The 20,660-nt window shown below is 37.3% G+C and overlaps 1 long non-coding RNA gene across 3 annotated transcripts in view; it reads right to left on the bottom strand.

The window, feature by feature from the left end:
• Positions 1-635: 635 nt before the first annotated feature.
• The window catches only part of LOC118537124 (uncharacterized), a 52,085-nt gene continuing 32,060 nt past the window's right edge, over positions 636-20,660 (bottom strand). For all 3 annotated transcript variants that reach the window (XR_013441245.1, XR_004917956.2, XR_013441244.1), the window contains one exon: positions 636-769. This is a non-coding gene — a long non-coding RNA (uncharacterized LOC118537124). The remainder of the gene's footprint in view (positions 770-20,660) is intronic.

The raw sequence follows: 20,660 nt of genomic DNA, 5'->3' as shown, positions 1-20,660 counted from the left end.
AAGCAGTTATGGTCAGGAAGGTCCTTTTAACATTGCAAAGTGGGCATCCTGCTTCCAAGAATATGAAGTTTTTCTCTCTCCAACACCAGAGAACATATTGGACATTGATATCTACAAGGTCAAACTCTGCAAACTATCAGTGAATTCTACCTCTGGGTTAGAGTAGTCAAATAGTGCTGAGGGGAAACACCAACTGGGAATTGGTAAGCCTGCCACCCCTTGTAAAGTGATAACTGTCAAACAACATAAATTGCCTGGGGTACACGAGGAGATAGAAGAAACTATCGAAGAACTGTACCAAGTAGGTATTATACTTCTTGCTCATAATGCCTTCAATAGCCTAATATGAACAGGAAAAAAAAAAAAAGCCAGATGGCTCATGGCAAATAATGATGGACTACCAAAAACTGAACAAGGTAGTACCCTCATTCATGCAGCTGTGCCCAACTCGGCCACCATCTTAGACACCTTAGCCACAATCCTAGGAGTGTACCATGCTGTGCTGGACTTAGCAAATGCTTTTTTAATTATACTTTTGACTACTGAGTCACAAGAGCAGTTTTCTTTCACATGTAAGGGTCAACAATGTAACTTCCAATTGCTTCCCCAAGGTTACCTGCACAGCCCCACCATGTTGTGGGATAGTAGCTCAAGCTCCTTCTCTGTTCTTCTCCACATCAGTAAAAACAGACTCATTACATCAATAATATTCTGTTAACATATGACTTGTTGTCTGCTGCAGGAAATTGTGCAGGTTTTGCTGGAACATCTGCATGGGAAGAGGATAGGTGCTGAACTCACAGAAAATTCAAGGCCCAGGCACCACCAAAAGGTTTTGGGAGTCATTTGGTTATATAAGACACATATTGTCCCAGATGTTGATTGATAAGAGACAAGCTTGTCCAAGGTAATGTAAAAGAGATGCAAGTCTTTGTAGGGATATTGGAGTTGGAAGGACTTTTATTCCCCACTTGGCATAGTGCCTCTGTCCCTTATGTCTCCTAGTAAAGAAAGGGCATGTGTGGGACTGGAGATGAGAGCAGTGAGTCATCTTGGGAAGGCAAAAATACTAGTGAAGAAGATTAAAATTCTGAGCATCTTCCAAGCAGGGCTAACATTTGAGTTAGATGTGCCTGTAACTCTGGAAGATAAGGGTCAGACACTATGACAACAAAGAGTACCACAAGGATTTTAGTCCCAGCTCTAGAAGCGGGTAGAATGCCCCAATATACCCCTATAAAGCAACGGCTCCTAGCAGTATACACAGCACTCCTCCAGATAGAGCCTCTTAGGAAGGAATAACCACAAGCAGCTAGTGGGATGAACTCAGAGTGCTTTGGCTGGTAATCACTCATGAGCAGTTAAACTTTTACACTGACAATTGGGCCATTCTGAAGAGATTAATCCTATGGTTTGGACAATGGGACGCCAAGGGGTAGATGAACATGAATGAGCCCTTGTGGAGGTCAGGCTATGTGGGGTCAAAGATTTTTGGATGTGCCTATAAGAACCTGAAGCATTCCACTATCTTCCATATCCTGAATTCATAAAGCACTGACACCCCCTGGCAGTCAGGAAGCTGATGCCCTTTCTTGGGTGTAAGATCTAGCAACTGACCCTTCAATAAATACAGTAGAGTAAATGCATAGAAAAAACAACCACTGTATAGCCCAGGTGGGATGGCAATTGCCAAGGATGCTGGATTGCCCTTGAAACACTCCGACTTGGTTAATGTAGTAACAACAGGTGTTGTATATTCTAAACAACACACAAGGCAACTGCCAAAGGAGTCTGGGACCATCCACTGGAGTTTCCAACCAGTTAGGGATCATCAAATTGATGATATTGGCCTCCTGCCTCCAAGTGAGAGTTCTAAATGCTTTGCTTTACGTGGACAACATGTTTGGCCTAACCCAAGCTTTATTCTGTCACTGTGCAAACCAGGCTGCCAACATAATGGAATTAAAGAAGCTGAGTGCCATGTACCCTCATCAACTAGACAATGAGTGGAGGTCACATTTCAAAGGCTATGGTTTGCAAGACTGGGCAAAAGAACATGACATTGAATGGAGGTTCCATTTCATCTATAACCTGCAAGGAGCAGGGTTGGCAGAAAGGAAAATTAGAATATTAAAGCAGCACTTTAATTTATGAACAGGTAAAACCACCTTGGCCAAATGGATTAAAGTCCTTTTTGTGGCTTTAATACATTTGAATGATCAACCAGTAGGGCTTGTTACCCCATATGCCAGACCAGGGACCCCTGCCAACACACCTAACACTGTAAAGGTGCCTTGCCCCCAACTCTCACTGTGGATCAATGTGCTATGCTGCTGAGAACATCGAGCACTATGAGGCCTGAAAAAGGAATTATCTACTGGAATTTGTAACTCACTGGAATGGGTGAGTTACTTCACACCCTTGGGTAAGAGGGAACTACTCAATCTCCCCTGGGGTCTCATTGTCCTGCTTCAAGCTGGACCTGTTGAAACACACTATGCCTGATGGAACATGCACCACTGAAAGAGTGGAGAATGTGGAGGTCCCTGTCTGGCATATCCCATCTCCAGTTCATCTTCTCATGCCTGATGGGGCTGTCTCTTCCAGCCAATATGTATCATATGCACACCCAGGTCAAGTTCCTGTAACTGCCAGCCTCCCTCTCTCCGAGGCCAGGCAGGCATGTTCTGTTTTCTACCGGTAGGATCATTTGGCCACCATCTTTGTCACCTCCACTGGCCTGGAGGACATCATAGCACAATAGAAGCCCTTACTAAATTCACGCAGCCAGCGTTAAACAATAGCCAACATAGCCTGCCTTTAATGAATACTGTAATATCTCTAGTGAGAAAAGTAATCCTCCAAAATAGGATGGCCTTGAACATTATTACTGCCTCTCAAAAAGGCACCTAAGCCATTATTCAAACAGTATGTTGTGTGTTCACACGTGATGAGCCTGCTAATGATTATCTTTATTAGATCACATGAGGACACTGGTGAATACCGTGAGTGTCCTGATCCCCCACCTAGAGGACTTAGTAAATCAATGGTTTGAATCATGGGGCTCTTGATAGAAAAAATTGTCACTGACTTTGGGAATCATTGTCTTAATCTGTTTTCTCTTGTGTGCCTATATTGTTACTGTGGCATCTGCCTCCAAGGCAGCCAAAAAGCCACCAAAGGAACTATTTCCATGCTAGTGAAATTCCCTGCTGACTGGTCAGGGCACATTGTGAAAGAAGGAGATGTGTGAGATTGTAAGAGCTGACCATGAGGGTTGGAGTGTTGGGGGAGGTCATCAAGAAGATGTCACTGCTTATTGACCTGTGAGCTGGATCCTGGGCAGTCAGAAGCTCCTCATCCCTTCCCCTATACTTGAAATGTACATTCTGCTTGTCTTCTCCACTCTTAGAAGCTGCCCTAAGGACATAGCCTTGGCTAGTAAAGTCATGTCAAGAGCATCTGGCTGGTGTACATGACTGAACCCAGTTAAGGCCTCTGTATAAACTTTTAAGATTCTAGTAGGCAGGTGCTAAGGTCTACTCATCCTGCTGCCATCCAAGACAAGCCTCATAAGCTTCCTTGTTTATTAAAACTGCCACCTACCAATCTGGAGTGGTCTGCCTCTTTCTTTAGTCTCCTGCTTTCCACATATGGGGGTCAGTTTCAGTTTACACTGGGGATGCTGCCAAGAAGGTTTCAAATCAACAAGAACATTGAAACAGTCATTTTCCCATTTAAGTATAGGGGGCAAGAGACAAAGTCTAGAGACAAAGCAGGGGAGAAGATCATGGTGAATACCTTCATATAAATGAAAGATCCCTGAAGGGAAGGACAATACTTGCACAAGGTCTACTAGCTAAATACTGGCCCATGGAGGAGGAGGAGGAGGAGGAGGAGGAAGAGGAAGAAGAAAGAAGAAGAAGAAGAGGAAGAGGAAGAGGAAGAAGAAGAAGAAGAAGAAGAAGAAGAAGAAGAAGAAGAAGAAGAAGAAGAAGAAGAAAGAAGAAGAAGAAGAAGAAAGAAGAAGAAGAAAAAAGAAGAAAGAAGAAGAAAGAAGGAGAAGAAGAAGAAGAAGAAGAAGAAAAAGAAGAAGAAGAAGAAAAAGAAGGAAGAAGAAGGAAGAAGAAGGAAGAAGAAGGAAGAAGAAGGAAGGAGGAAGAAGGAGGAAGAAGGAGGAAGAAGGAGGAAGAAGGAGGAAGGAGGAAGGAGGAAGGAGGAAGAAGGAAGAAGGAAGAAGGAAGAAGGAAGAAGGAAGAAGGAAGAAGGAAGAAGGAAGAAGGAAGAAAGAAGAAAGAAGAAAGAAGAAAGAAGAAGAAGAAGAAGGTAAATATATTTGCCTATCTAGACCTTTACTCTGGGATGAGCTGGAAAAATGAGTTCAGCCTGCAGGTTCCAACTCTGGATAAGGAAGAGTAGGCACTCTGTATCCTGTCTTTCACACTGAATGCAGCTATAAAACTTGGACAGAATTCATGGAGTCTGAAGAATAAATAATTAGCAGGTGGATTGGAAAAGAAGACCAGAATATGAAATACCACCAAACTGATGGTGGTTTCTCCTTTTTGTCCTAAGGTATGACCCAATCTGGATACAAAGCAGCCCAACACACCAAAGAGCAGGAGCACAGGAGCAACAGAGAGAGTTCAAGAAACTCTCAAGTCCGGTCTTGAAGAACGGGAAAAGAAACTCCTAATACTCAGAAAGTTCAGGAAGGGGAAATCTCCCAATCTGTGTTCACTCATATCCCAGCCCCCAGACAATACCATTGCATTGGTACGAACAAGAGTGCCATTGGCAATAGCCAGGGCCCGTGGGTGCCTAAGATGTGAAGAATGGGAACCTTTCTCTCATTAGAAGGAGTGATGGTCTTAACATGATAAAGCAGGTAAGCCTCCTTGCTTTTCTTCCTTCTCTGCCTTCCCAGTACTTGGGTCCAGATACAGGCACAGTGGCCAGAGGTGACAACAGAGCAGGATAAGCAAACCCCTAGCTCTAGGCCAGAAGGCCAAAAAGAGAAGTACCAGAGAATCTTTTAGGAAACTAAGAAATAAGGGAACTTCCTTCCTCCCCTTCCTGAGAAAGGGAATCTATGTTTAAAAAGAAAAAGTAGTTACAGCAAATATCACAGAAAATTATAAAATGTTAAAAGCATTACATTTAAGTTTAAAAAGTCAGGTCTGGGGCATCTGGGTACCTCAGTCCTTAGGCATCTGCCTTCGGCTCTGGTAGTGATCCCAGGGTCCTAGGATCAAGCCCCTCATTGGGCTCCCTGCTCCACAGGAAGCCTGTTCCTCTCCCATTCCCCCTGCTTGTGTTCCCTCTCGCTGTGTGTCTCTCCGTCAAAAATAAATAAATAAAATCTTAAAAAAAGAAAGAAAAGTCAGGTGTGCGGATATCATCACTTGTTTTTAAACTTAATAGGTATGTTGGTGTTTGCCTTATTATTATTATTACTATATAATGTGTACATTGTATTTTGAACACTTTTATGCCTATGATGCATTTTAGCTTAAAAAGTAAAAAAATACTTTAAAGCAAATAAAAATGTGTATTCTTTAACTGTATATATAAGGTTCATGTTGTACCTAGGGAAATGATTTACATAGGAAATTTGAAATCAAGGTTTCTAGCCTCTACTGTCACTAACTGCAGGGCTTGTATGAGTAACTTAACATTTCAGAGTCTCAGTTCAATTTTTAATAAATTAACTGAGTTAGATTCAATATTCTTTAAGATATAGTGGCACAGATGTCCATCGACAGATGAACAGATAAAGAAGATGTGGTATATATATACAATGGAATATTATGCAGCCATCAAAAGGAATGAGAGCTTGCCATTTGCAACAACGTGGATGGAACTGGAGGGTATTATGCTGAGCGAAACAAGTCAAACAGAGAAAGACATGTATCATATGACCTCACTGATATGAGCAATTCTTAATCTCAGGAAACAAACTGAGGGTTGCTGGAGTGGTGGGGGTGGGAGGGATGGGGTGGCTGGGTGATAGACATTGGGGAGGGTATGTGCTATGGTGAGTGCTATGAATTGTGCAAGACTGTTGAATCACAGATCTGTACCTCTGAAACAAATAATGCAATATATGTTAAGAAAAAAAAAAAAAGAAGATAGCAGGAGGGGAAGAATGAAGGGGGGGAAATCGGAGGGGGAGACGAACCATGAGAGATGATGGACTCTGAAAAACAAACTGAGGGTTCTAGAGGGGAGGGGGGTGGGAGGATGGGTTAGCCTGGTGATGGGTATTAAAGAGGGCACGTTCTGCATGGAGCACTGGGTGTTATGCACAAACAATGAATCATGGAACACTACATCTAAAACTAATGATGTAATGTATGGTGATTAACATAACAATAAAAAATTTTTAAAAAAGATATAGTGGCACATACTATGATTCTTTTAAACCAACTAATGATCATGCTCTAGGTTTTCATTACTTAACCTGAATACCTCCATGTATTTAGGGTATAGTTTTGTATTCTTGCCAAAAATTACAAAATAAAAATTATGTGAAATTCAAACTTCAATGCCCACAAACAAAGTTTTACTGAAACACAGCCATGCTCATTATTTATGCATTATCTCTGGCTGCCTTTGTACTATAACAGTGGAGCTGAGTGCATGTCACAGAGACCACAGGTGGTACTCATGCTACTTTTCACTGCACCTCAGTGCACAAATCACAATAACATAGTTATAACTTGACAGCTCTTTATATGCCATACATATCACCATGTTGGGATTTTATTTTATTTTTTACTACTACTGCATATTTATCCATGTAAAAACAAAAAAAGAAAAGCAGGCTTTGTATTTTTAAGGCACAGGTCAAGTGTGCAGTGTTTTAGGTCACCAAGAATTGTATTTATTATGCAATGACACTTTAGCTGTGCCAAAAGATTACAATATATGCTGACATCATCAAACTAAGTACTTATACATTATTGATTGCATCATTGATTGCAGCAGCAGAAGAAATGTGTCAAGAGAAAATAAACTTCTTTGTGACTATTGGTCTTTCTGTAAAAACACTTGTTCAAAAGAGCAGAAGACATTAGGAGCAGAATCAAATAGTCAATGTCTTAAAAAGGAGACATGTTGCCAATACTACTCAGTTGTTTAAGATGTCAATGCTGAGTTTAAAGTGGCTTTAAAAATCAGCTTCTGTGAATAAACTGAGTGGAAAACTGCCAATGAGACTATTTTAAAAGAAGTTGAGAAAACACTAATTTGGAACAAACTGAAATGGAAACTGCTAAGATGTGTTACAATTGATGGTAGTAAAAATATGTCTGGAGCCAAAAACATGTTTAGTTGGACAAATTTACAAAGCTTGTAAAAATTTAAAGTCTTAAAAAAATGTGAAGTGTTTAAAATCGATGGTTATTCATTGTATTCATCAGCAAGTACTTTGCAGAACACATTTGGATTAGTCATGTTACTGAACCAATAGGTCAACAGTAAACTTTACTGACTTTTGTCAACTTAACAGTCATCAGTTCTATGAATTTTTGTCAGAAATAAAAGCCGAATATTATACAGAATTTGATGGCCTAAAATTTTATTGTAATTTTTTTTAAAAAATTCAGGACAAGATGAAATTTTTTTCTAAATGAGAACTAGCCTCAACCATTATTATTGAACACTGAATGGATTTTGCTATAGATTTGATCTTTCTCTTCATGAATTCAACCTAAAATTACAAGGCATACAATATTTATATGCAAAACTTATACTACGATAAAATCATTATAATGACAGATAAGGTTTTTGGAATCACATATAATGTCAGGCTGTTTTATATACTTCCCATGCTGTCAAAATTTAAAACAAAAAGAGAGATATCCATTTCCACACAAAGTTGCAGTTAGTTTATTTTATGAGGTCACAGTACAGTTGAGCAAATCAAAATCACAATAAGCTATCACCTTATACCTGTCAGAATGGCTAGAATCAAAAAGAGAAGAAATAACAATGTTGGCAAGGATGTGAAAAAAAGGGCACCCCTGTGCACTGTTGGTGGGAATGGAAATCGATACAGCCACTGTGGAAAACAGTATGAAGATTGCTCAAAAACATAAAAATAGAAATACTATATGATCCAGTAATTCCACTATTATTTACCCAAAGCAAATGAAAACACTAATTCAAAAAGATATATGCACCCCTATGTTTATTTCAGCATCATTTATAATAGCCAAGATATGGAAGCAACCTGTGTCCATAGATTAATGAATGGATAAAGAAGATATCATGTACATAGAAAAAGGAATATTGCTCAGTCGTAAAAAAGAATAAGATCTTGATTTTTGCAACAGCATGGATAGACCTAGAATGTATTAGGCTAAGTGAATTAAGTCAGACAGAGAAAGACAAATGCCATATGATTTCACTTATATGTGCATCTGAAAAATAAAACAAATAAACAAACAAAAACAGAAATAGACTCATAAATACAGAGAACAAACTGGTGGCTGCCAGAAGGGAGAAGGGTAGAGGGATGTGCAAAATACGTGAAGGAGATTAAGAGGTACAAACTTCTAGTTATAAAATAAATGTCATTTCATCAATTGAGATATTATGAAAATTTATTTTTATTATATAAGTACCTATCTAATACCCTTGATTTGGTCTCTTGGCCTGCAAAGCCTAAAATATTTTGCTATCTGGTCCTTTATAGAAAAAATTGCCAACTCTTTGACCATATTATAAAATTAACCATACCCAACATAGCCTAAGAGGACTTTATTCACATCTCCTTTTACATATTTATTTAATCAATCTTGCTATATCTTCCTCACCAGAGAACTATCAACATAATTAATAATTTAGCAGATAATTGGAAAGTTGCTCTAACTTTAAGGCAAGATGAAGGCATACTGCTATGCCAATAAGAGGAATACAAAGTGCTTATTAACTCCGATAAAAAAACAATGAATCATGGAACACTACATCAAAAACAAATGATGTAATGTATGATGATTAACATAACATAATAAAATAAAAAAAAATTTTTTTTAAGTTTCCACCAGATCAAGTCACATAGTTACCACTGGCAATATTTATTTTTCTCACTAAATATACATCTGGACGAGCATATGCAATCGCATTCATCTCTTGATTAAGTTTATTATAATCCACTCTCCTACAGTATCTGTCTTCTGTAAAGGCCAAGTTGTCAGTTTAAATGGGTGTATAAAAAGATCCTCATCCTTGTATACATCTTTTAAGACTTTGTTGGTGTCACTAACCTAATTCCCACAAGGATCAGATATTGACTTTTTTTATTATTCCTTATATTCCTTTTATTATTCTTTCCTTACATACGAGCCTTCACCCAGTTCCTTAACTCTGTATTGATAGATAATGTATTATGCCTCCCCAAAGAAAAGAAGAGAAAAGAAAGGAAAAGAAAAAAGAAAGGAAAAGAAAGATCAATGTGAACAAAGATTTATGTGTATGGGTTATTCAATAAATTGATATTGGGGCAGCCATCTGTCAATTTTTAAGGAAATATATTCAGATACCCAACTTATACCATATAGAAAAATTCCATGGAATTTGAGATACAAATGTAAAAAGTAAACTATAAAGGTTTATAAGAAAATACGGGATATCTGTATAACTTCTCTTTGGTTTTCTAAATGTTTATTTTTTATAGCATCCTGTTTTTATCTCATGTTTACAATACCTTAGAATTCTGAAAATAATAAAAGTTTCCTTCTGCTCAAAAAAAAAAAAAAAAAAGCTTTTTCACAGCAAAGGAAACAGCAAAAGCAAAAGGCAACCTACAGAATGGAAGAAGATATTTGCAAATGTCTTATCAGATAAAGGGCTAGTATCCAAAATTTCTAAAGATCTTATCAAACTCAACACTCATAAACCAAAAAATCCAGTCAGGAAATGGACAGAAGAACATGAACAGACATTTCTCCAAAGAAAACATATAAGTGGTAAACAGACACATGAAAAAGTGCTCAACATCACTCAGCATCAGGGAAATACAAATCAAAACCACAATGAGATACTACCTCACACCAGTCAGAATGGTTAAAATTAACAACTCAGGATACAACAGATGTTGGCGAGGATGTGGAAAAAGGGGAACCCTTTCACACTGTTGGTGGGAATGCAAACTGGTGCAGCCACTCTGGTAAACAGTATGGAGGTTCCTCAGAAAGTTAAAACTAGAACTACACTATGACCCAGCAATTGGCACTTCTAGGTATTTATCCAAAGAATACAAATATAGTGATTCAAAGGGGCACATGCACCCTAATGTTTATAACAGCAATGTCCACAATAGCCCAAATATGGAAAGAGCCCAGATGTCCATCAACAGATGAATGGATAAAGAAGATGTGGTATATACACACAATGGAATATTACTCAGCCATCAAAAAGAATGAAATCTTGTCATTTGCAATAACGTGGATGGAACTAGAGGGTATTATGCTAAGCAAAACAAGCCAGAGAAAGACAATTATCATGATTTCACTCATATGTGGAATTTAAGAAACAAACAGAGGAACAAAGAGGAAGGGAAGGAAAAATAAAATAAGAGGAAAACAGAAAGGGAGGCAAATCGTAGGAGACTCTTAACTATAGGAAACAAAGTGAGGGTTGCTGGGGGGGGTGGGGTCATTGGGTGACGGGCATTAAGGAGGGCACTTGATATAATGAGCACAACTAATGAATCATTGAATTCTACCCCTGAAACTAGTAATACACTATATGTTAACTAAATTGAATTTAAATAACTTTTTTTTTAAAAAGAGCCTTCACTAGTTACTCAGTGAGTGGATTCTGTCAGTTGCTGAATATCTTCATTCCTAATATTAACTCAGAAACTGATAAAAATAACCATAAAAAGTTTTTCCAGACACTAGGCCACTGAGACATGGATTTGAGCCAAAACTCCATTTACCTGAATACCTTAATTTCCCAACTCTGACCAGTAGTACTCAATAGAATTCTGAATCTGTTACTTTGGCAAAAAAATGTTAGATCTGTAAAGAAATCGGTAAAAGTTCATAGACCTGGGTCTCATTTTAGTTTGAAGAGAGACCATAATTCAATTTTGATGACTAAAGTCAGCTTAGAGTACTTTAAACAGACCACGATAGGAACTTTGTGGATTGTCCCTCTTTTTCAGTCCTCGATACTGCATGATCAATTACTATCTCCGAAGTCAGTGAAATCCAAGTCATTCTGATTCCTCAGATTATACCCTATCAGTGTAACCATGTCCGCCTAATCAGTATAAGTTAAGGGCTCTTTAAATCAGGTAATTCATTTTACTGGCAGCAGCTCCTACCTTTTTCCCTCTTTCCAGGTCCAACACAACCAGTACAGAATTCTTCAGAGAAGGTGATGTCCTCCTAATCAATGTAGTTCTTGATGTTTTCTTGAAGAAAAAGTCTTCTGAGCCTTCTCTTTCTAAATATTTGGATTCCTTCCTGTACATTATGTTAGTAATTTCTGGCATCTCAGACTTCATTAAACCTAGGCTTCTCTTTGGTCTAGTTTTAGTTAACAAACCAAGCTTCTCTCAACTGCTCAAACTAGGGCAGAGTCTCTTTTAAGACCCTCAGATTAATAAATCCAGACTTATTTAAAATCATGTTTCCTTCTCCCTCTTCTAGCACTCTCGGCATCTATTGCAACACAAATCTGCTAGATTTTAAAAATTTTACAAATATTTTCTTGTGTAACTCTTTCCTCTGGGGTTTGAATTTACAGTTGACTTTGTTCACTATAGGGATTGTTGGAGGTCATCAAGACGATATGACCGCCTATTGACTCTCAAGCTGAATCCAGGAAATCGGAAGCTCCTCAACCCCTCCCCTGTTCTTGGAATATATGCTCTGCCCACTGTTCCCACAGCTGGAGCCATTTTCAAGGACACAACCTTGAAAAAGCAATGTGGTAGTGAGATCATCTGGATATTATACATGACTCAGCCCTATTAAGACCTCTGTGTAAAGTTTTAAGATTCTGGCAGGCAGGTGTGGAGATTTACTTATCTTGCAGCTGCCAAGGCAAGCCTTGTATGTTAAGTTCCTTGCTTATCAAATCTGTCATCTACCAATCTGGAGTGGCCTGCCTCTTTCTTCAGTCTCTCCTTGCCCTCAGTATGGGGGCCAGTTTGCAAAAACAGGCGTTCTGACTCTTGCTATAGGAGAAGGCAGTAAGGAGTTGATGAGGACTGGAAATGTCAATGGGCATCTGCCTGCCAGATAACAAGCTCATGTGAGTTTAATAGAAGGTCTCCAAGCAATGTAGACCAGGTGCTCAAACAGATGAAGAATAGCTTCTACTGACATGGAAAGTTCTGTGAAATCTTGGAGTTTGAAGTACTCAGAAGTATCTGAATCATCCAAAATACCTCTTTCCATATCTTATTGTCCCACCCGCCCAATGAATTTTAAGTTCACAAGAGATATGTTGAGATTGTAAAATTAATCTATGTTTAAATTTCGGAAATGACAAAATCAGATTCCATACCTGAGAATTACCTACCTAAACACTATGGCTATGATAAAAGAGATTTTTAGGGTCATCATAGAAAATCTCTGGTTCTTTTATACTGCCTTAAGTGTGGAATTGAAAGCCCTAATTCTATTGTTTTCTCTCTAGCAGAGTTTGGAGGAATTATTTCACTCTATAGTCCTTGTATATTTTTATACTTATCATAATATTCTGTGGCAATCACTATTTTGTCTTTAATATTTTAATGATGTCATGAATTAATATGTCATATGCCTGCCTTCAAATCCAACTGAGTCAAACAACAAATTTCTATTTCTATTATTTGAGGCCTGTTGCTTAATTTTTTAAAGATTGATTGATTGATCTGAGAAAGTGAGAGAGAGCAGGAGTGGGAGGTGCAGAGGGATGGGAGAGAGAATCTCCAGCAGACTCCATGCTGAACATGGAGCCTGATGCAGGGCTCGACCTCATGACCCTGAGACCAGGACCTGAGCCAAAACCAAGAGTCAGCTGCCCAACCCACTGTGCCACCCAGGCGCCCGAGATCTGTTACTTATAATGTCCTCTGCTGCCAGAGACTGTATTGGTTCAGTGTAACAGAAAGCACTCTGGGTATTTTAAACAGCATGGAGTATAATATAGGGAATTAGGTGTTTACAAAATGATTGGGAGGATTAGAAGAGTCGTCTGTGGTACACTTTTAGAAATGACTTCCAGGAAAATAATGCAGAACCAGCTGATGAATAGACTTCTACTCTGCCACAATTAGGCTGCCTCCATCCCAAAGTCTGCCTCAAGATTTCACCATTCTGCTGATGCAAGATCAGGAAGTGACCCCTACAATCATTTATTCAATGAATATTTATGAAGCATCTGCTAGGAAGAGACTCTTCTGTGGGGATCACTGGGCAACTAGCAGGCAGAAGATATGAAACTACAATATGATAGGAACCCCAAAAAAGAATTTGGGGGTATTAACAATGAACACAAACTTTATACAATGTCTAATTTTGTGGGGGAAAGTTCTTATTCTGATTACCTAGTTTACATGGCAGAAAAATGGATGATAAACCATTAAGTGGGAATGCTTATATCTCTTAAATGAATATAATCACATCAATTTATTTCATAGTGACATTTTATTTTTTTCATAGATATTGCTACTCAAATTATTCGATTAGACAAAATGGTAAACAGAAATAAAATAAAAATGGTGGAAATATTTCATTTTATTTTATTCTTCATAGGCATTTACCCAAGCTCTCAACTTTTTTTCACTGAATAGAAAATGAATATATATAAACAAATATTGCACATAAAAGTTGGGACTCTAAAACCAAAATGAAGAATTAATTTAATTGAATAATTTCGGTAAAAATAAAATCATGGCAGTCAGAAAGAAGTTTAAAAACACAGTATTTTTTTCTATAAAAGTCAAGTAATTGAAATTAAATGGGATGATATGTATTAAGAGCAGTTATCCCACAAGTAGACCCTGCAACAAGAATTTGAGGAAAAGTAGTTTATTTGTCATGTGATCTTCAGAAGCACCAGGATAGGAGAGGGAAAGGGAAACCAGGAAGGGAAGGGAGTCAGTAAAATATGTACTAACGAACCAGTAACTACTCTTGGCAGCTTGGCCTTGATTATCTTAGGGAAACTCTGAAAGAAAGTGTAAACTGATTAATCACACCCAAGGAGACTGAGGGATTTATCACTGGACTCCTAACATCTCCTACTCAATCACAGGGGCTTAGCATAGGAGGCCAGGAATTTGTCCAGCATCTGCTACTATATGTGTGTGTGTGTCTGTCTGTGTTAATTATCTCAAGAGCTATTTCAATTACTTACTTTCTTTTGACAATGAAGACTTTAATTTAAGTCTAAATAAGCAAAAAGTCTTAATTGACAAGTTATTTTGATGCTCTCAACTAAAAGATCTATTGGACCACACTATGCATTAAAAACTGTTCAGGGAGAGAGTAACTAAGTGGTTCATTTTATTTAACTCACTGTGTTAATTCTAAGTGCCTGAGGATTTTATAAGTTATTCCTTTTTAAAAATGTTTCCAGTGTCTGTCCCCGTATATCAGTCTTTCTCCTCAGTTAAATATACTGCTAATCAATGTCAAGAAATGACTGTGAAAAAACAAAAAGCCGTGTGAATTTAAATTGCTTATTAAGCACAAAGTAAATCAAAATTCACCTAAGATGTCTTTTTTTTCTATCGTTTTTCCTTTATCTCCTGCTGCATTTTCTTACATCTACTATTCCTCTGTACTTTTAAATACCACTTTAAAAAAATAAAATAGGGGCGCCTGGGTGGCTCAGTCGTTAAGCGTCTGCCTTCGGCTCAGGTCATGATCCTGGGGTCTTGGGATCGAGCCCCGCATTGGGCTCCCTGCTCAGCGGGAAGCCTGCTTCTCCCTCTCCCACTCCCCCTGCTTGTGTTCCCTCTCTCACTGTCTCTTTCTGTCAAATAAATAAATTAAAAAAATTAAAAAAAAAATAAATAAAAAATAAAATAAAAAATAAAAAATAAGTACCACTTTATTTAACAACAGTGCTAATGACTTTCTTTAAAAAAAAAAAAAAATCAACATTATAATCTTCTGTTAAAATGTCCATCAGGACACATCCAAAAATTTTCTTGATTTCTTGATTGATAATAATAAACTAATTTTAAAATTATATTATTTCCATTGCTATAATATTTTGCCCCAAGATTTTTTTTTCCTTTGGTAAATAAGAAATCAATGACAGTCTCATCTTTGGATTTGAAAATGCCATGAGCATCCATTTGATTTTTTTTTTAATTTCCATCTGACAGAAGTTGATGATGACAGTAAATAAATATTGAACTTCTTTTCAAGTTGTCTCCTTCCCAGACGACTCTTTTTAATGAAATTTAGCAATCTGGGAAGTTTGTCCTTTGTAGCTTTCCTCTTTAGGAAATTCAACAAGGAATTAGCCATAAAAGAAATAATAATAATAAGTCATTCCAGAGATATCATTTTTATAACTGAACTACAGGAAGTTAAGACTGCCCAAACCAACCTGAGCATTATCAGATGCAAGAAAAAAATACATTTCATCTATTTTTAAAAATAGGTATATAATCATATATGGTAAGGATGATTTCTCTGGTCCAAGAAAAAAATCATTTACATGGCATTAATCAAAAGGTGACCTTTCAAAGTTAGTTAATCAGGGATCATGCTTAATACAGTAATTTTCTTAGTAGTGAAATATTATTATATATTTGGCAGTACGATTAGGGAGATAATTTGGCAACCTCTTCATTGAAAATGGCTCCTCTCATAAAAATGAGTACCCAGAGAGATTTTTATGCACACTCTAATTCTATTTCATATGCAAAGAATTACTCTAGAGAAATATATCACTAACTCTTTAGTGTTTAAGTAGGCAATGATGCAGGTCAAAAAAAAAATCTAGCAGTGGTGGGCATAGTTTGGGGAAGAAAGGTAAAGTATCAGTGGAAACCCATTTTGTTAGAACCACCATTTGCCTATCTAATATCCATTTTCCCCTTTATTCTTACTCACAGACTTTGTAGATACTGGCAACTTGCTAACTAAAATCAGCGTTTTTCAGCCTCCCTTGCAGCAATGATAGCTATGTGACACATTTCTGGTCAATGAGAGATAAGCCATATTCTGCTAGGGGTTTCCAGAAATACTTTGCATTACTGAGATAAACAATTCCCCCACTCTTGTTCCTTCCTTTTTTATGCCTGGTATATGGTCTGCATCTGAAGCAACCATCACGAAAGCCTAAGTATGAGAGCCACATGCCAAGAATGATGGGGCATAAGGCTATAGGAAGACTGAGATATGCGTGTTTTCAAGAGGCCTGGACCACTTGCCTCAATAATTGTCATATTATGCAAAAAATAAATTCTTTTTTGGCTAAAGCACTGTACGCAGATTTCTGTTACGTCATGCCAAATGCAATCCCTAATTGAGAACCACCTTAGTGTAACTACTAAAAAAATTATAACAAACACCTCAAATGAGGACAGCTATTCATGTGGGCATTTATCCTGGATCTCAAGTCATATTGGTGGAACAAAATGCCATCCATAAGAAAATCATGAGCTTCCGCAATGGTATTCTCCTCTGATTTTTGTGGAGAATGTTATAGAATCTATTATGCAATAAATAAATTAGGATAAGTTAATGTAAAATGAAAATCCCTCCCAGCAGATGCCCAAGGTGCATTTGCTATAGTGCCAAAGTAATGAAGAGACACCCTAATGAAACATCTTAAGTGGTCATGACTTATATTTCTTCCAAACTTTTTCATAAAATGCTTCTTCAGCTAATTACATACATATATGACAAACATCTGGATCTCAGCAGCTCTGAGAGTCTATGCTAACCATAATAATACAGGCACTTCTCAGAAGTCCTGGGAATGTTGATCATAGGCAATGATAGTGAAGGGGCAAGTAGCTCTACTTTCCAAATAGTCAGATGGATTTGTTATGATCCCTATTTCTCAGCCAGATTGGAATCTACAATTCTTACTGCATTTGCAACAACCTCCTTTAAGATTATTTAAAACTTCCCTCGTTTATTTTGCCAACTTTGCAAAATCGATGCTTACAAACTATGTTGCAATTCATAAACTAAAAGCTAATCATTTACAGGTAGACTCATCCCTTTTGAACCATTAGATCAGCCTTACCCAAATTATAAGACCCATGTATCCATACTCAATCAAATGGCCAAATATATGTGTTATCTGCTAACTTGACATGAAGTAAATAATGCAAACAAAATAAAAAACCTCTTGGGAAAAGATATTTGAATCATTTTATCTGTGGGACCTTTACTTTGATAATTCTGAAGAAAGAAACTACAGTTTAAGTAGGGGCCTCAGCAGATTCTACAAGGAACTGTGTATTTGAGAACCTTCAAAGTTTTCCTAAATTGAGGTGAAGGGTGAGGCTTTACTACTATATCTACTAGTAATCCGATGCGGTCTACCCTAGAGAGGGTAACTGTTCTTGCATCAGTCCACTCCCATCAACTCAGGTAAATCTGAGAGAAGGAAGCAGCTGAGATCCATCAGCAGCCAACACTCCGAGTAGTTGGAGGAATGAGTGTCTTGACCTGAAGGAGGGTCTGGACAGTGAACCTGCAAAACCCTTCTTATCTGTTGAAGACTTTTGGGAAACATTCATATGAAATATAAGCTCATCATACTCTGTGCCTGTACTATATACCCCTCACCCAGACATCCTCATTGTCAATTTTACAATCTTGTTTTTTCCATGTCCTTGGCCATTTGATGAACTTTAAGTCTCTATCCTTGAATCACTATAGATTTGTACCTCAAGTTGTCCTCCTCCTTGGAGTAAATGACTGAAGGCACAACCCAAAGTGCTACCCATTTGAAGTATTTCTTTCACTACTTCCAGGACCAATCCTGCTAATAGATTAATGCAGAAACTGTAAACGCTTGACCTTAATTTCCCACAGCTGAAGGCAGAGGGAAAAGCAAGGGAGCAGTAGGAAATAGTACAATGTGAGTCTGAATCACCGGTTTTTACTTCTCTACCTTCTGGATTTGCTCAGATCCAGTCCCATTACATCATTTCTATTTTACACTGGAATACTGCTGTGCATGTTGAGTTGTATGGGTCTGTCAAACAGATAAGTTCCAGTTCAATACAGACGTAATCACTTGACTATGTACCAATCCAAGAGCTGCTTTTTAATTGACTGGAGGAAATAGGAAGGAAAGAGAGAAAGGTTGGAGTTACTCTAAACTTGCAGGAGATGATGGTAATGATGATGATTGGTATCAAACAAGATGAAGAATGAAAGGAGTTTAATCAAATGAGGCAATGTTGGGGCAAGCATGGGGATGAGGTTATTTTGAATGCAGTCTTCATGGATCTTTGACAGAAGACCATTTCTCTCTAAGAAGTCCATACTTTTGAAAAGCTACAAAGGAAACAGAAAAGGAGGGAGGGGCAGCTGCAGAGACAGAACAACCACTCAACGGCGGTTATCCACAGAACATTCATAACATTTACTGAGACTTATGTGCTGGCCCACTATTGGGTGCCCTACACACTTGATCTCATCAAATGCACATAACAAACCAGTTTTAATTAATTGCCCAACAGTCACAAATAAATGACTGACATAAATTTGAAACACAGACCTACTAACTCTGAAGTTCACACTGCCCCTACCATGTCACTTTCCCATTCAATTTTGCTGACTTCACTTCACCTGGGGCTGAAATGCATTTTAACCATAAAAGACATTCTTTAAGAATTCTTGTTGTCATGCAGTTATCTAGGCAAACCTGGAATGTCTTAAGTCTAAGAGAGGCCTGGAGATCTCATTAAAGTAGATATATGCTGAGTTGGAGAAAATTAAATTTTATCCTTGATTTCTCTAGCTAAAGAAAATTTCAAGGCTCATTGACATGAAAAGCACTAGGGTACAAGCCAGAAAAAATGTTCACTGAGATTAGTAACTTGCCCAGCTGTTCTTCATATTTATGGCCTTCAGATATGTCAACATATGTCAACTATATAGTTTAGATTAGGTTTGGGAAAAGAAAGAAAATCTTCCAGGCTGAGAAAACATTTGTGTATTGAAAACATTTTCTTTCTGATTGATCTACAAAACCTGTTCTACTTTTCAATGTTATGACTTTGATCAGTTCATAACGAAAAACACTGTCATTTGAAACTTTATTAAATGATGTTTCTGTGAAACAAAAAGTATTAGAATTCCTTTTTTAAAACCTCACCGGTTTCAGAGAGTTTTACTGTAAGGGTAATTAATTCCTGCTTTTAGCTAATATGTTGGATCTGTACAGAGCACATAGTGTTATTGAAATGTTTCCTTCATTATTGTGCATGAAACTTAATAAAATCACAAGAAATTCCTTTAAATATGTTCTATGTTTCTTCTATTATATTGACTGACCATGATGCATGAGGACTGGCTAGTCCTCAAGTGTATGAAGAAATTCACCACATCCTAACGTGTCAGAGAGTGAAATTCCAACATCTCAGTCCTAAACGAGGAGACTTCATATGTGTGGGTCTAAAAGCCTATTAAGAGACCAAGCCCATTTTTTGTATATGTGGTGTTGAATAGATAACCAATTAGAATGATTTGGAAGACAAGAACATTGGGGCCAAATATCTTTCCACTGGAGACCCTTTATATTAGCAAATTCAAGCTAGTGGATTCCACCTCAAACCTGAATTTTATCTGCCTGACACAGTGTTTTGATTTAATTTGAATGCTTTCATGCTAGCTAGGCCCTCTCCACTTTGACACAATGCATACCATGTGGTATTGTCTTATATCCTGATGCAAATAGTGATACTCCCTACTGTACTCTAAAAACAATTGATTTTGTGTAGAAGATGATACTTCAGATTTCAAGAATTCTCTGCCAAAATTTTAAAGATTAATGAGATCTAGTTTTGGCAAATATGCAGAAAAACAGCTACCTTTGTACATTTTAGCTAAAAGAAAGCCTTTTTGGAGAGGAATGCAGTTTGGTTATAATAGCTCTCAAATTTTAAAAATGTTTACCTTTGACTCTATAATTCTAAATCTAAGGAATATTTTTCTAAAGAAATACTCATATAGGTATAACTTTTATGTACAAAAAATGTGTTTGGCTGCATTATTCAAAGTAGCAAAATCTTGGAAACAATCTAGATATGCATTATAGGAGAATATAGAGATTATGATATAGTCATTATATATTTATATCTATATATCATATATTTCACATGAGTATTATGCATATATTCAATAAATGGTATGTGTACTAGATGTACTGGCAAGGAGAGCTCTCAAGGCATACTGTTAAGTAAAAAAAGCAAGTTGCAGTTGAATATGTGTAGTATAAGCCCATTTTACTAAAAAAAAAGTAAAAAGCATGTATGCACATGTATAAAATTCATGTATAAATTCATAAAAATTTAATAATAATTACCATTGGGAAGATGAGAGAGTGATTTAAGCAAATATAAATGTATGTAATTCTAGGTAGTATGAATCATTGATAATTAGAAAAATTTTATAGACCACTTCTATTATCATAATAATAAAGCCCATGAGGGCAGAGGGGTTCTC

Source organism: Halichoerus grypus, chromosome 9 (assembly GCF_964656455.1).
Source record: "Halichoerus grypus chromosome 9, mHalGry1.hap1.1, whole genome shotgun sequence".
In the NCBI taxonomy this organism is placed as follows: Eukaryota; Metazoa; Chordata; class Mammalia; order Carnivora; family Phocidae; genus Halichoerus; species Halichoerus grypus.
The sequence above is the reverse complement of the archived record's forward strand: the minus strand, read 5'-3'. Positions and strand labels throughout refer to the sequence as shown.